The sequence below is a fragment of the Lepus europaeus genome, chromosome 15 (genome assembly GCF_033115175.1).
Source record: "Lepus europaeus isolate LE1 chromosome 15, mLepTim1.pri, whole genome shotgun sequence".
Classification (NCBI taxonomy): Eukaryota; Metazoa; Chordata; class Mammalia; order Lagomorpha; family Leporidae; genus Lepus; species Lepus europaeus.
Window position 1 is genome coordinate 84,832,457 of NC_084841.1, and position 18,401 is coordinate 84,850,857.

Consider the following 18,401-nt stretch of genomic DNA (forward strand, 5'->3'; position numbering starts at 1 on the left):
CCTCAGAGCTAGTAATGATATCTTTTGACAAAATTATCTCTGTACAAAGCTGACATGAGCACCAATCCCATTTTTAAATTTTCAGAGGAGAGCCATGTGCTTTTTTAGTAATCCAGTGCCCTGTTTGGATTATCTCAATAATCACTCAATTCAATGCTGAGCGTTAGCTCAGGGTGACATTGGATAAATCGTGTGGAATTAGCATAGTGAATATATTCTCTTTGCCTGTTTCCTTATTAGCAAATTGCATATTCCCATTCTAGCTCACAAGAGAATTATGAGATTAAATAGGGTAGTCATCTACTGATTATACAGGTTATGACCATTCCGAATTTCTTTTTTTTTTTTTCCCTTTCTGAATGTGTTGTCCAAGTTTGTATTTTTGCTATTTACTAACTCTCCTCTCAAACAATGATGTAAAGAACGAAAGAGGAGATACAGCTTAAATTATTTAGTAGTGGGGGTCAGTAAAAAATTGGCAGGAGGAAAAATTAATGTCATTAACTAAAATGAAGATCATATGTCTTTTATTATCATGAACAATATAGAATCATCTGTGAAGTGTTTTGAAATCCTTAGAAAATATCTCTATTTGTGGTTGTAAGTGTTTGTATATCTAGTATGTGTCTTGTTATCATGGACAGTCTTAAATTTTTTCAAATTTAATATTTCATTGATTCAAGAATTTCATCATAGCTCAAGAGGACAGAATTAAAAACATGAACTTCATAAATCAATTCACTATTTTCCATGATAATCTCTAATGTTGAGAATTATGTTTCATTTCTATTATGCTTATGCACACTTTGGCATAAAATACTAAATCCAAAATTAAATAAAAATGGGATTATAGAAAAGACTATGCAAAAAAACTCTATCTGATCTATGGTCAACTAATCTTTGACAAAGTCTCCAAGAATGCACAGTGGGAAAGGATAGCATCTTCAATAAATGTGTTGAGAAAACTGGATATCTTCATGCAAAAAAAAAAAAAAAAAGAGAGAGAAGAAAAGAAAGTAATTGAATTCTAATTTTACACCATACACAAAAAAGTCAACTCAAAATGGATTAAAGACTTAAACTTGAGACCTGAAACTAAAACTCCTAGAAGAAACCAAAATAAAAGCTCCAGGATTTTGGTCTTAGCAATGAATTCCTGTATCTAACAACAAAAGCATACATGACAAAAGCAAAAACAAACAAGAGGAATTGCATCAAACTAAAAAGTTTCTGCATAGCAAAGGAAACAGTCAACAAAATAAAAAAGCAATCTATGTAATGGGAGAAAATATTTGCCAACTATATATCCAGGAAGGGGTTAGTATCCAAAAATATAAGGAACTCTTAAACTCAACAGCAAAATAAGCAAACAAAAACAGGTTATTTACCTGATTTAAAAATGAGAAAAGAGAGCCAAGGTTGTGGTGCAGCACATTCAGCTGCTGCCAGCAACAATGGCATCTCATATGAGTGTCATTTCAAGTCCTGGCTTTTCCTCTTCCAATCTAGTTCCCTGCTGATGAGCCTGGCAAAGCATCAGAAGATGGCCTAGGTGCTTGGGCCCTTGTTACCCACATGAGAGACCCTGATAGAAATCCAGGCTCTTGGCTTCTGTGGGAAGTGAACCAGTGGATGGAAGATCTCTCTCTCTCTCTCTCTCTTTTCTCTCTCTGCCTTTTGAATATATAAATATTTTAAAATTAAATAAATAAAAGGGCAAAGCACCTAAATATGCATTTTCCATAAAGAACATAAAAATGGCCAACAGGTATATGAAAACGTATCAATATCACCAGTCACTAGGGAAATACAAATCAAAGTCACAATGAGATTTCACCTCCTATCTGTTAGGATTATACTATCAAAAACTCAAAAGAAAATAAATATTATTGAAGATGTGGAGAAAAGGGGGCTTTTATATGCATTGATAAAGGGAACATACATTTGATGTGATAAACTGTGGTGGTTACTCAAAAAAGTTAAAATAACACTGCTACGTGATCCAGGAATTTCACTTTTGACTATATATCCAAAGGAAATAAAATGAAATAATTATCTGGACTTCCATATTCAGAAGTATCAGTATTCACAATAGCAATGATATGGTATCAATCTGAGTGTCCACTGACTGATGGATGGGTACAGAAAATGTGGTGTACATGCAGTGGAATGTTGTTTGTTTTTTAAAAAGAAGGAAATCCTGATTTTTGCAATGACATGAATGAAACAGGAGGACATTATGTTAAGCGAAATAAACCAGGCACAGAAAGACAAATACTACATAATTTCACTTACATGTGAAATTTAAACAGGTTAAACTCACCGAAACAGAGAGTAGAAGAGTGTGTTACCCATAGTGTGGGGAATGCATGTGGAGGGTAATAAAATATATTTGTCAAAGGGTACAAACTTTCAGTTACAAAATATATTCTAGGCTTGTGTTGTGGCAAAGAATGTTAAGCTACTACCTGCAATGCAGGCATCTAATATGGTCAACAGCTCAAGTCCCAGCTATTCCACTTCCATTCCATTTCCCTGCTAATGTGCCCAGGGAAACAGCAGAAGATCAAGCAAGTGCTTGGGCCTCTGCCACCCAGATGGAGTTTCTGGCTTTGGTCTGGCAGAGTACTGAGTGTTGCAGGGCCATTTCGGGAATGAACTAGTGGATGAAAGATTCTCTCTCTCTCTCTCTCTCTCTCTCTCTCTCTCTCCCTGTCTCTCCTTCTCTTTGTAATACTGCCTTTCAGATAAATAAAACTTCAAAAAAATATATTCTTGGGTACTAATGTGCTGTATAGTGAATATAGTTAATAATGTGTATTTGCAATTTGCTAAGAGATGAGACCTTAAATATTCTTACAACAACTAAAGGTAACTAGGTGATGTAATATATTAATTAGCCTAATTATGGTATTATTTCACAACATATTCAAAAACTCAGATCAGAACATCATGTTGTACATCTTAAATATGTACAAATTTTGTCATGTATGTGAACCAGTGGATGGAAGATCTCTCTCTCTGTCTCTACCTCTCTCTGTAACTCTTCAAATAAATAAAAACAGGAAGAAAGAAAGATAGATAGATAGATAGATTTCTTCCAGTTCACTCCCCAAATGGCTAAGACTGTCCTAGCTGGGCCAGGCATAAGTCAGGAGCTTGGGCCTCCATCGTGGTCTCCCATGTGGGAAGCAGTGGTCCAAGTTCTTGGGCCATCTTCCGATGCTTTCCCAGGTACATTAGCAGGATGCTGGATCAGAAGTGCAGGAGCTGGGATATAGGATGCTAGCATCATAAGTGGTTGGCTTAACCCATGGCACCATTACACTGGCCCCATTATTTCTGGATTTAAGTGCTCACTTTTAAAAGAAAAATGTCTGGAAACCACTGATCTGGTCTACTATCATTCCAACATAAGATTTCACTTGTACCTAAAGAATTTCTGATGTTATCAGAAGCAATGGGTGGCAGGCCTATTAATGGCTGATCTGTACAGTGATCTGCCCTCAAGGAGACCCAACAGGCCAGTTCACTGCAGTGGCTTTCAATGTGGTAAGCCTGGGCTTCAGCAGAAGTCAGCTTGTGAAGAGCCCTGGCAGCTCTGCCAAGAGTTGGATCACTGGAAATGGACCTGCCCTGGAGTCGATGGATGCCCAGGTCAGAGCCACAGATCTTATTGGCTCTAAGCTGAAAAGCCCTTCACTCAGCCCAACTTACAAAGTGACCACTGCAGCTGAGGGGATGGTCAAGTAGGGTCAGCAACATTGCAGGCAGAACTGTAAATTTCTTGTTAGAGATGCCACCTGCCTTTACTTGGCCAGCTCTCCTCCCAGGCCAGCCAAGTAATGAAAGTCAACAGAGTGCCTTCCCCTAGGAGGTTCACACCTCCCTTAGGATATACCCCATGTGAAGAGATAGGTAGGTCTGGGCCTCTTAACTTACAAGGCCTAAAGCCCACCAGATTATTATCAAGCCCCTTCTATCAGGTTCTATTTGCCTCTCAATCAGAAAACTTAACTGTAGCTTAGACAGCACCTTTCTTAGCTCCTCTAATAATGACTCTGTCCTTTGTTCTAGACCCTGTCTAGCGCACTTGGGCCTCATTCCTTTGTAATCATAACCTCTACTCTACCACCAATGGCTCTACTCCCAACCTGTGTGTCCTGATGGTCCTCTTCCCCACTTAATGCTGTATAATTGTTCAAACCTGGTAAATGCCACTCTTAGGATCATTGGTTACTATCCTCACTCTGTCTTTTATGACCTTGTCTAAATATGATCAGAGTCGGCAAACTTGGAAGGCTTCCATAGCCTTGGCAACTCATGACGACAGCCTAGGGTGGTTACTGGCGCCATAAACTAGAGTGTCAATTAGTTGGGTCAACAACAGGAGTCACTGTGCACTTGCTCCTCATGTGGGATCTCTGTCCTTAATGTGCTGTCCATTTTGATTTAATGCTATAACTAGTACTCAAACAGTATGTTTCACTTTGTGTTTCTATGTGGGTGTAAACTGTTGAAATCTTTATACTAAATTGATCTTCTGTATATAAAGAGAATTGAAAATGAATCTTGATGTGAGTGGAAGGGGAGAGGGAGCGGGAGAGGGGAGGGTTGCGGGAGTTATGGGAGGGGGAAGCCATTGTAATCCATAAGCTGTACACTGGAAATTTATATTCATTAAATAAAAGTTAAAAAAAATTTCTGATGTTATCAGTTTGGATTCCATCTGTGAAGTTCAGTTATAGTAGGATTATTACCATGTGCCTAAGTTAGACACTATCTTTTAAAATCTTCCTTTCAAATTCTTTTAGTTAATAGTTCTTCACACTAGAAAAATGATTGGTTCCTCTATGCAGAATTTGTTTTTCTAAGCACAATCCTCTTTGTTTTCATGTGTTTTTCACTGCTTACCACATTATAAGTAATCCTTGAATCCTGGTTGCATGACACTAGATCTATCTACCACTGTACACCACCATGTACCTTAATGTGCAGAAGAGCTGAGGGGCCAAGACAATAGTTCACACATGCTGACATGCTGTGATGAATTAAATCTTCTACAAACAACATTAAATGACCAAATCTCTGCTGTTGTCTCTGTTTTGCCTCCCATTGTCAGCCTCCAAAATCTAATTTTTTAAAAATACTGATTGGAGCAGGAGAAATGTCTGATTTTTCTCTAAAAATAATGCTGCTTAAATTGTTTGTAGTTTTGTAGGTATTTCTTCTGTCTTCCAAAAAATGACCTATTTCCTCCTCATTTAAAAACTATTTTTCAGCCGGCGCCGTGGCTCAACAGGCTAATCCTCCGCCTTGCGGCGCCGGCACACCGGGTTCTAGTCCCGGTCGGGGCACCGATCCTGTCCCGGTTGCCCCTCTTCCAGGCCAGCTCTCTGCTGTGGCTAGGGAGTGCAGTGGAGGATGGCCCAAGTGTTTGGGCTCTGCACCCCATGAGAGACCAGGATAAGCAACTGGCTCCTGCCATCGGAACAGCGCGGTGCGCCGGCCGCAGCGCGCTACCCGCGGCGGCCATTGGAGGGTGAACCAACGGCAAAAGGAAGACCTTTCTCTCTGTCTCTCTCTCTCACTGTCCACTCTGCCTGTCAAAAAAAACTAAAAAAAAAAAAAAAACTATTTTTCAGGCCGGTGCCGCAGCTCACTAAGCTAATCCTCCACCTGCGGCATCGGCACCCCGGGTTCTAGTCCCGGTTGGGGCACCGGTTCTGTCCTGGTTGCTCCTCTTCCAGTCCAGCTCTCTGCTATGGCCCGGGAAGGCAGTGGAGGCTGGCCTTCCCAGTGCTTGGGCTCTGCACCTGCATGGGAGACCAGGAGGAAGCGCCTGGCTCCTGGCTTTGGATCAGAGCAGCATGCCAGCCTTAGCGGTCACTGAGGGGGTGAACCAACGGAAGGAAGACGTTTTTCTCTGTCTCTCTCACTATCCAACTCTGCCTGTCAAAAAAATAAAAAATAAAAAAACCCTATTTTTCAAATCATCAGGATGCACACGCAATGTATTTAAATCTGTCACATGGTAATAAAGTTAATAAATGTTTAATAAACCACCAGTTTATTTTCTTTCTGAATTCACGTGAGAAAATAAAAATGATTACTTTTTTTTAGCAAATTTAGGATTTCTGAAAGATGCCAAATGAAAGACTAGAATCCTTCATTTAATACCAAATAAAACAAGGGAATGAAACACAGAGCTCCATCACAGTTATTCATAAAATTAAATATTCTGTTTCATCTTAAGAATGCTTTAGAGGAAGAATTCTTCACATTTAAAACGAAGAAATTCTGTTTAATATTTAAATCAAAAGCAGAGAAACCATGTGGTACATTTTAATTTAATATTAACTAGAAGTATTCAAGCAGTCAGGCTTAGTTGTTTTCTTTTTGCTTCTATTCCTGGAAGATTTCTAACATAATATTATGCCTGACTTTGTAGGTATCTTACAGCTTATCAGCTTGCTTCCATCCAGTAATTATCAAGGCACTGGGATCTATATTTTAAGGGTTTCACCACCTTCCTACCCCTGCCACACTGAGGACCAAGCTTCTAACACATGAGCCCATGGAAGATACAATCAAACCATAGCACAGAAGCTCTGGAAGGTAGAGAATGATAAGGAAGCTCAGTAGCTGGGTCAGTCATTTCTTGACCAACTGTAATCCAATCCACTTCTTCTTGGCTTTGTATTTGCAACTATTTGAAGTGATGTCAGTATTCTCACCCGTTAATGCAGTAACTTCTCTTTCCCATGCTCGTGTCCTCATGAAGAATGCACTGTGGTAAAAAGAAATATGCAAAAGGAAACAAATAAATAAAAGCTTTTTCTGCTGCTTTCTCTGGAACACATACTTGGAAGTAGCTGCCCAAGCGGAAAGCAGACTATTGCAAATCAGTTGCCACTTGGAGTTCCTGACCCTTAGTCTTCTTGCCCTTGGTATGCCTGTCCAAGGGAGTACACCTGTGCCTTAGTTTCAGCTGTTCCGAGGAACTATTACATTTTGGAATCTCTAAGTTCAGTCAGACCACACCAAAAACTGCCTCAAGTTTGGCAAATATTGTTCTGAACTTTTTATATGGTGTGATAATGGACAACAGAATATATTCTACACAATAAGCTTCCCACTTAAAGGCATCTGTGACAGAAGAAAGTACAGAGGATATTTCCTATTTCAACAGCAGCAAACTTAAATGATGTGCTGTTTGCCACAAAGTGGAAAACATTTTCCTTATGTTTTATCATTTCTATTCACTTTACATTATTTATTCTTCAGTGTAAGCCTTTGAGAAATATACTCTTATTACTCCCATTTTATATGTATGGAAATTGAAGTTTAGAAAGGTTAGTAATCTACTCAAGGTCACAAAGATAAGAGAGGTTAGAAGTCATACCCAGCTCTACTAGCCTTCAGAGTTCAGGCCTTTAAGCATTTCATGATGTTTGTCCAGCCTCGGAGATACTGAACATCTAATTAGGGGAGAAAGAAGCAAAAAAATAAAGGAACATGGAACAACTAGTAAACAATTATATCACATTGCATAAACATTACATGGTAATAACTAGCCATTCTAGTTCACAACCCAGTGTTTGTTATTTATTTCAGGGAAGTAGATACATCCCACAACATTTCAAAGAGAAGTGCTTGTGACCTCAGAATATGGGTTTGCTCTGAATAGTCGAGTGTTACCTAGAGGACAACACTTAATTTCAATGCTACGCATGAGTTTACTCCCTTATATCCATTGATTCTTATTCTCCATCTCCACTAGGGATCTTCCTCTCTTCCCAGCCTTCCCTCTCTAGGTACCATCTATCACTCAGACCTTAGCACTTATCTCTCTCAGTTCTTCAGAGGGTTCATCCATTCAGTTCTCATTATCATGCAGATAAATCCGTGTTAGACTCAGCATGAATGTCTTTGAGAGAGAACAAGGAGATTTTTTTTCTTTCTTAAACAAGATGTTGAAGTTACTTCTCCTTTCTGCATTCCTTAGTTGTTCCTCTTTCCCCTTCTTTTTCATCTAAAACTAATCTTTGATTAGCTGTCTCATAGATCTCTGCTATTCCGTACTCTGGGGAAGGTTGTCTGGAGAGAATCTAGGTCCAATATAAGAGTCTATACTCTTATGCCTTCAGACATCATCTGGCAACTGCAAAGTCCACTTCTCTTGAAATCCAACCATCCAGTTACTGAACTTGCCTTGGAATGTTTTCTATGGCCATCAGGCTCTCTGTCATCTCTCTGAGTCTATCGGCTTAGTTTTCTAGGCACTTCAGTATTGCTTGCTAGGTGACATTTTAAAGAACCATGCTCTATTTTTATCTCTGGTATTATCACGCAGATGTTCACACCTGGATTCTAACTAATGGGAACTAATAAAGAATTGTCTGCAGAAAGAACTGCTGCTTCTCAATTTTGGTATCAGTTTAACAGTTTTGTGCAGCTCTACCACTGGATGGGAAAGGTGGTGATACTGTGAAGCAAGATCCCACTTTTAGTAAAGAAATTATTTGTGCAATGTCATGAGTAGGCAAAGTGACTTCAATAAAGTTAAGAATTAAACTAGAAACCAAGTGCCCTGCTGCTTTTTCTTTTTCTTTCTTTTTTTTTTTTTTTTTTGGCTTTCAGGCAAGTATCCTCATTGCTAGATTTTATGCATTCCAATATTCCAATATATTGAATTTGAAGTAGTAACATGATTCAAAAAGGTTTTTAAATTTCTTTAACCTGTAAAAATTACAGTAAAAATAATGGGAAACAAAACATAGGTATAAATAGGCTTTGCTTCTCCAAATACACATCTACTTAAAACTACTCATCTGAAAAGGATGGTTACAGAAAGATACAATCAGAAGGGAAAAGACAGCAGCAACTCCCTTTGAAGTGAAAGAAGTCCCTTGGTCCAACCAGGGAGTGCTGACTTGGAAAAATTGGTAGTTTGACACTGTGGAAGAAATAAAATTGTCACGAACAGAGGTGAAGAGGGATTATATTTGTCAGGAAGAAACTCCTTCTGGATGAACTGTCTGAGGGCTGTGGCATGTCACATCTTGTCTTGGAGACTTAATGACTGGTAATGTTGGAGGAACAGGTCTTTTGTCAGATCATTACAGCAGTCCTAGTTACAACTGCCTCAAGATGTAATGACTGGTTCAGATAAGGGGCCAAAATACTTCAGGTGAAACACGACTCAATCCAATCAGCTTCTCCTTGATTAGGAGAGGGGTGCCAAGGAAGTTTCACTGGAAGGTTCTGAGGCTGAGCCCCAGGGCAAGAATACAGAAGCTGCTTTTGGTCCCCAGGAAATGAGAGCTAAAGAGTAGGCTTGGCCTTCGATTCAGTGCAAGTAGTTAGCAATGCTTTTCTCAGCCTTCCTCTACTACGGGCGCAGTTGATTTTGGAATTTAGTGTTCTTATTTAAGCGTGTTGGAAGAGTGAGAAGAAAAAAATGAAACTAGAAAATTGAATGAGGCTAGATGAAAGGTGAGATCTTTCAATGCACTTTAGAAGAAAGGACAAGATTCTACACAGATTAGGTACCTTAGGAATTTCAGGAAGACAAGAGGAAAAATGTCAGAGGTCAAATTCAATGCCCAGGTACTTTGTGGAATGGCTGTTTTATTCTCATCTATTATTGCAACCAATTTTTTGATGTGAGTCTAGATCTCTTTTACTATTAACATGGGGAGGACAACAAAGGCTCCTGTTAAACCCTCTCCCTGCCTGCCTCCCTCCCCAAAAAAACCTAAGCAAACAGCCAGGGTCAACTAAAGACCCTGAAATAAAGGATGGAAAATAAATATTCTTTTAAATCATACCATAAGAGTTAATATTAAAGATAATTTTTTTTCTGGCTTAAAAAGGATCATAAATTTAGAATGGGATAGTGCAGTGGTAGGTTCTCAGTTGATGTTAGTGTCTTTTCATTCCTTTTGTTAAAAAAGAATGAATATCCTTGTTACAACTTAAAGCAGTTCAACTGCATAAATTTGGAAAAGTCTAAAAGGCAGAGTGGAGAAAGTAAATCGGCTTATAATTCCACGGAAGATATTGCTTATTCATTTTCATACCAATATTCTAAATACTACACACACACACACATACACACACACAAGAATCTAGGAAAGTTCTCTTTACAGTTCTTAATAGCTTTCAGAGATAGCAGTGATTCACTTAAAAATACAGATCAGGGCCAGCATTGTGGCATAGCAGGTGAAGCCCCTGCCTGTGACACCAGCATACCAAATGGTACCAGTTCATGCCCTGGCTGTTCCTTTTCAATATAGCTCCCTGTTGATGGCCTGAAGGGCAGCGGAGGATACCCCAAGTGTTTGGGCCTCTGCCACCCACGTGGGAGACCTGCATGAAGCTCCAGGCTCCTGGTCCAAGGTTGGAGGTTGCAGCCAACTGGGGAGTAAACCAGCAGATGGAAAATATTTCTCTCTGTAACTCTGATTTTCAAAATAAATAAATAAATCTTAAAAAAAAAAAAACCCTGAAGTTCTACTGTTACAGAAAGTCATAGTTGCAAACTGAAAGATGGTAATGAAACAATTAGAATCAGAGTGATGGACATTGCTAAGAATGGTTTTGAGCTTTAAAAATTAGGTCTCGGCCGGCGCCGCGGCTCACTAGGCTAATCCTCCGCCTAGCGGCGCCGGCACACCGGGTTCTAGTCCCGGTCGGGGCACCGATCCTGTCCCGGTTGCCCCCTCTTCCAGGCCAGCTCTCTGCTGTGGCCAGGGAGTGCAGTGGAGGATGGCCCAAGCCCTTGGGCCCTGCACCCTATGGGAGACCAGGATAAACACCTGGCTCCTGCCATCGGATCAGCGCGGTGCGCCGGCCGCAGCGCACCAACCGCGGCGGCCATTGGAGGGTGAACCAACGGCAAAAGGAAGACCTTTCTCTCTGTCTCTCTCTCACTGTCCACTCTGCCTGTCAAAAATTAAAAAAAAAAAATTAGGTCTCACTTCTTTAATAATTTTAAACAGTGAATTGTCTATTTTTATTTTATTTGAAAGGCTGAGAGACAGAGGCAAGAGAGAAAGCTGTTAAAAATCTTCCAACCACTAGCTTACACCAAATGCTTGCAACAGCCAAGGCTAGACAAGGTTGAAGCTAGGAGCCTAGAGCTCAATCCAGACCTCCTACATGGATGGCAGAAACTTGAGCCATTTCTGTCCCTCCCAGTGTCTACAATAGCAAGAATGCTAGAATCACAAGCAGAGCCAGGACTTGAACCCAGACACTCCAATATGTGATAGGAGTGTACCAATTGGCATCTTAATTAATGGGCCAAACACTTGCCCCAGCCCAATTCTGGTAATGATAGAGTACCTCCTATTGAGCAAATTGTTCCCCAGACAGCAGTAATAAAATATGGGCAAAATATAAAGACCAACTATCTAAAGGCATAGGATTATGGCAAAAAATATGGAAAAATTTATTGATAAAATAAATGACACTTTCTCATTTTCATGATTTTGTTATTGTTGTCTTTGTTTTTCTTTTGTTTCAAGTTCTTTGCTTGCTAGGTGCTTAAAAACTAAATAGAAACCTATAGATTCATTGGTGTAAAGAACTTATTTAATTGTTCAAAAAATTGTGGGGCTGGCACCGCGGCTCACTAGGCTAATCCTCCGCCTAGCAGCACTGGCACACCGGGTTCTAGTCCCGGTCAGGGTGCCGGATTCTGTCCTGGTTACCCCTCTTCCAGGCCAGCTCTCTGCTATGGCCAGGAGTGAAGCAGAGGATGGCCCAAGTGCTTGGGCCCTGCACCCCATGGGAGACCAGGAGAAGCACCTGGCTCCTGCCTTCGGATCAGCGTGGGGGTGCAGTGGTCATTGGAGTGTGAACCAATGACAAAGAAAGACCTTTCTGTCTGTCTCTCTCTCTCACTGTCCACTCTGCCTGTAAAAAAAAAAAAATTGTGGATATAAAGACACAGAAGAATGAAAAGTTGATGGCACAAACATAAAGAAAATAAAGTGGAAAAATTAATGGAGCCAGAATAATAGTTACATTAAATATAGATTATTAAAACTTTTTGCTAAAAGGCAAAACCTTTCAGAATGGATTAAAAAGCATGACTCATTTACATGGTGCCAAAAAGAGTCACTTTAGACATAAAAACATAGGAATTGGATTAAGATGGCAGAGTAGGGAGGGAGACTGCTTCTCTAGTCTAGGAGAAGATCATTTTAAAAAAAGTGGAAAGAGTGCAGTCTCAGGGAAGACTTAGGGAGAAAACAGCAGAGGAAACTATGCAAATTGGAGGAATACAATGAACCTACGTGGTGGGAGAGGACATGCACAATTCAGGACCCCAGCAGCTGAGAGCCTCTGCACCAGGGTTGGAAAGTGTGGTGAGACCAGACCACAGCACAAAACACTGGTGTAAAAGCTATAGCAAGAGCCTAGAGAGAATCCAGCTTAGAGCCCCATGGGGGATAGTGTCCCTGTCAAACTAGATGAGAAAAAAACAAAGGAAGGGGCATGTTTCTCTCTCCCGGATCACCCTGCAACTGCATGCTGTAGCAAGCTGACAGAGAGCAGGCGCCATTTTAGACGTATGTAATAGCTGCACCAGCTCTTGCCCAAGCCCTGCAAACGGTCAAGCAGAGACTCCTGAGTCTGGTGGGGAGAATAGTCAGGGGGCTGGGTGCTCATGACTCTGGGAAGCTTGTGTGCCAAGACTGTGAAAACACTGAACCTATGTGGGAGGACTCAGGCTGTGGCTGGGACTCTGAGCAGTCACTGTGGGAGGCTCCACATGATCAGGGTTCCCTGGTTACCTGACGAGGGACATTGCTGGGGAATCACTGCTTACCCTGAAGACTGCACTGACTCACACTAAGGACTACACAGATCCTTTGTGTGGTCCTTGTGGCAGAGCAGATGAATTTTATGCCCTCTGGGGCTAGTACCTAGGCACTGGGCTCCTTGCAAGACAAGAGCTAAGCTAAGCATACACCAACAAACAAGAATAGACCTCCTCTCTGATTAAAAAAAGAGAGGGAGAGATTTACCATGCCAAACCTGGGTGTGTCACCTCAGACACGCCCTTGATCCTGGAGAACTGAACAGAGCTCCTGGGCCACACCCACAACACACCTTTAGGTATTCCCTGAAAGCAGATACTCTAGTAATCCACACAGAAATAGTGCAAAGATAAAAGCTACCACAGCAAAAACCAAACAAACAAAAAACAAAGAAGAAATAAGTATCTCTCCACAAATGCCAAAAAATAAACACCAATTCAAGAAACAGGAATAAGGAAGACAACATCATGCTCCCAAAAGAACACAACACTTCAATACTAGAGTGTGAAGATGATGAGATTGAAGAAATGCCAGAAATGGAATTCAAAAAATTAATCATATGATTATTTAGAAGTAATCAGAAGCAAGTGCATGAAATAGCGAAATCTATTCATGACATGAAAGAAAATTTCTCCCACAAAATTGAGATCTTAAAGAGAAACCAAAATGAAATCTTAGAAATGAAGAATTCAATAGAACAAATAAAAAATGCAGTGGAAAGCTTTGACAACAGAATTGATGAACAGAAGAAAGAATATCCAACTTAAAAGACAAAGCACAGGAAATTATACAGTCAGACCAAACAGAAGAAGAAATTAGAAAACTAAAAAAGACTTTTGGTAAACTATAGTACACTATCAAACAACCCAATAAAAGGGTTCTAGGAGGTCCTGAAGGCGTGGAAAAGAGAGGAAGGATTAGAAGGCTTTTTAGTGAAATAATAACAGAAAATTTCCCTAATTTGGAGAAAGAAAGGGACATTCAAGTACAGGAAGCACATAGAACTTCTAATAGACATGACCAGAAAAGATCTTCACCACAACACATTGTAATCAAACTCTCCATAGTAAAACACAAAGAAAAGATTCTAAAATGTGCATGAGAGAAATGCTAGATTACTTTCAGAGGATCTCCAATTAGACTCACAGTGGACTTCTCATCAGAAATCCTACAGGCTAGGAGAGAATGGTGAGATATATTCCAAGTCTTAAGAGAAAAGAATTGTCAACTCAGAATACTATATCCTGAAACACTTTCATTTATGAATGAAGGTGAAATAAATACTTCCCATAAAAACAGAAACTGAAAGAATTTGTCACCACCCATCTAGCCCTGCAGCATATGCTCAAGGATGTGCTGCACACAGAAACACAGAAACAGGGTCATCAATACAAAAGAAGGCAAAGGAAGGGAATCTACCAGTAAAAGTACAAAGGAAATCCAAAGTAAAAAATAGGAATACTTATGGAAAAATGGCAGGGCAAAGTTCTTACTTATCAATAGTCACCTTGAATGTAAATGGCCTCAACTCTCTAGTTAAGACACACAGACTAGCTGAATGGATTAAAAAACAAAATCCATCTATTTGCTGACTACAAGAAACACAGCTCACCAATAAAGATTAATGCAGACTGAAAGTGAAAGGATGGAGAAAGATATTCCATGCTAACAGAAACCAAAAAAGAGCTGGTGTAGTCATCCTAATATCAGAAAAAATAGACTTTAATACAAAAGCTCTTAAGAGACCAAGAATGGTAATAAGTAATGATTAAGAGATCAATTCAACAGGAAGATGTCGCTATTATAAATGTACATGCACCTTCTGCAAATACTAACTGATAGAATAAAAAAAAGAGAGAATGATCCAACATGGGAAGTGGGATGCACAGCAGACTCAGAATGGCAGATGTCCTAAACAGCACTCTGGCCTCAGAATCAGCCCTTAAGGCATTCAGATCTGCCTGAAAAGCCCATGAGAGTATTTCAGGCATGGAAAGCCAAGACATTGTGGCAAAATAAAAAAAATAAAATAAAATGACCTAAATGAAAGATCTCTGTGAGTGAGATCCCAGTGGAAAGAACAGGTCATCAAAGAAGGAGGTACCTTTCTCTGAAGGGAGGAGAGAACTTCCACTTTGACTATGACCTTGTCTAAATATGATCAGTCAGCGAACTCAAAAGGCCTCCATAGCCTTGGTAATTCATGACAAGAGCCTAGGGTGATTACTGACACCATAAACAAGAGTGTCAATTTGTTAAGTCAACAACAGGAGTCACTGTGCACTTACTACTCATGTAGGATCTCTGTCCTTAATGTGCTGTACATTGTGATTTAATGCTATAACTAGTACTCCAACAGTATTTTTCACTTTGTGTTTCTGTGTGGGTGCAAACTGTTGAAAGCTTTACTTAATATATGCTAAATTGATCTTCTGTATATAAAGATAATTGAAAATGAAAAAAAAAATAAATGTACATGCACCTATACAGGGCACCTGGCTATTTAAAAGAAATGGATCTAAAGGGAGACATAGACCCAAATTCAATAGTAATGGGAGATTTCAATACTCCACTTTCAGCAATGGACAGATCAAACAGACAGAAAAATCAGAAAAAAAAAAAAAAAAAAAAACAGAGTTAATCGACACTATAGACCAAATGAATAGAACAAATATCTACAGAACTTTTTATCCTACAGTAGCAGAATACATATTTTTCTTAGCAGTACACAGAACTTTCTCTAGGACTGACCACATGTTAGGTTATAAAGCAAGTCTCAGCAAATTCAAAAAATCAAAATATTACCATGCATCTTCTCAGACTACAAAGCAATGAAGCTGGAAATCAGCAACTCAGGAATTTCTAGAACATATACAAATACATGGAGACTGAATGAACAGTGGCTCAAAGAAGAAATCAAAAGAGAAATAAAAAAATTTCTGGAAAGAAATGAAAATTACAATACAATATATCAAAACTTATGGGAGGCCGGTGCCACGGCTCAATAGGCTAATCCTCTGCCTGTGGCGCTGGCACACCGGGTTCTAATCCGGGTCGGGGCACCAGATTCTGTCCCGGTTGCTCCTCTTCCAGTCCAGTTCTCTGCTGTGGCCCGGGAGTGCAGTGGAGGATGGCCCAAGTCCTTGGGCCCTGCACCCACATGGGAGACCAGGAGAAGCACCTAGCTCCTGGCTTTGAATCAGCACGTTGCACTGGCTGCAGCCCACTGGCTGCAGCGCGCCGGCCACAGCGGCCATTGGGGGGTGAACCAACAGAAAAGGAAGACCTTTCTCTCTGTCTCTCACTGTCCACTCTGCCTGCCAAAATAAATAAATAAATAAATAAATAAATAAATAAATAAATAAATAAAACTTATGGGATACAGCAAAAGCAGTGTTAAACAGGAAAGTTTACAGCAGTTGATGCTACATCAGGAAATTTGAAAGGCACCAAATAAATAAGCTATCAATGCATCTCAAGGATCTAGAAAAACAACAGCCAACCAAACACAAAATTAGCAGGAGAAAGAAAATAATTAAAATTAGAGAAGGTGCCAGCGCTGAGGTGTAGCAGGTTAACACCCTGGCCTGTAGCGCCGGTATCCCATATGGGCTCCGGTTCTAGTCCTGGCTGCTCCTCTTCTGATCCAGCTCTCTGCTATGGCTTCAGAAAGCAGAGGAAGATGGCCCAAGTCCTTGGGCCCCTGCACCCACATGGGAGACCCGGAAGAAACTCCTGGCTCCTAGCTTCAGATCGGCACCGCTCCGGGCATTGCAGCCATCTGGGTAGTGAACTAGTGGATGGAAGACCTCTCTCTGTCTCTACTTCTCTCTGTAACTCTGTTTTTCAAATAAATAAAATAAATTTAAAAAAATTTTAAGAAGAAATCAATAAAATCTAATAAAAAATAGAAAAGATCAGCAAAATGAAGAGTTATATTTTTGAAAAAATAAACAAAATTGACACACCATTGGCTTAACCAAAAAAAAAAAAAAAAGAGGGAGAACTATATCAATAATATTGGAGAGGAAAAAGGAAGTGTAACAACAGACACAACAGAAATAAACAGAAGCATCAGAAATTACTACAAAGAGCTGTATACCAAAAAACTGGGAAACCTAAAAGAAATGGATAGATTCCTGGACACATGCAACCTACCTAAATTTTGGCATGAAGACACAGAAAACCTAAACAGACCCATAACCAAGATGGAAATTGAATCAGTAATGAAGACCCTCCCAACAAAGAAAAACCCAGGACTGGATGGCTTCACTGCTGAATTCTACCAGACATTTAAAGAAGAACTAACTCCAATTCTTCTCATTATTCAAAATAATTGAAAGGGAGGGAATCCTCCCAAATTCTTTCTATGAAGCCAGCATCACCTTAATTCCTAAACCTGAAAAATATGCAACAGAGAAAGAGAATTACAGACCAATTTCCCTGATGCACATAGATGCAGAAATCCTCAAAAAAATTCTAACCAATTGAATCCAACAACACATGAGAAAGATCATCCACCTAGACCAAGTGTGATCTATCACTTGTATGCAGGGATGGTTCAACATTTGCAAATCAATCAATGTGATACATCACATTAACAAACTGAAGAACAAAAACCATATGATTATCTCAATAGCTGCAGAGAAAGTACTTAAAAAAATACAGCACCCTTTCATGATGAAAACTCTTAACAAAATTTGGCATAGAAGGAACATTCCTTAATACAACCATGACAATTTATAACAAACCCATGGCTAGCATCTTAGTGAATGAGGAACAGCTGGAAGCATTCTCACTGAGATCCAGTACCAGAAAAAGATGCCCACTTTCTCTATTGCTATTCAATATAGTCCTGGAAGTTTTAGCCAGAGTCATTAGGCAAGAAAATGAAATCAAAGGGATACAAATTGGGAAGGAAGAAGTCAAATTATCCCTATTTGCAGATGACATGATTCTATATATGGGGCATCCCAAAGACTCCACCAAGAGACTACTGGAACTCATAGAAGGACTTGGTAAAGTAGCAGGATATAAAATCAATAAATAAAAATCAACAGCCTTTGTATACACAGGCAATGCCAAGGCTGAGAATGAACTTCTAAGAACAATCCCATTCATAATATACCAAAAATTCAAATACCTTGGAATAAATTTAACCAAAGATGTCAAAGATCTCTACGATGAGAATCACAAATCATTAAAGAAAGAAACAGAAGATTTAAAAAATGGAAAAATCTTCTATGTTCATGGATTAGAAGAATCAATATCATCAAAATGACCATTCTCCCAAAAGCATTTTACAGATTCAATGTGATACCAATCAAAATACCAAAGACATTCTTCTCAAATCTAGAAAAAAATGATGCTGAAATTCATATGGAAACACAGGAGACCTTGAATAGCTAAAGCAATCTTATATAACAAAAACAAAGCCAGAGGCATCACAATACCATATTTCAAGATGTACCACAAGGCAGTTATAATCCAAACAGCCTGGTACTGGTACAAAAAATAGATAGACCAATGGAACAGAGTAGAAACACCAGAAACCAATCCAAACAT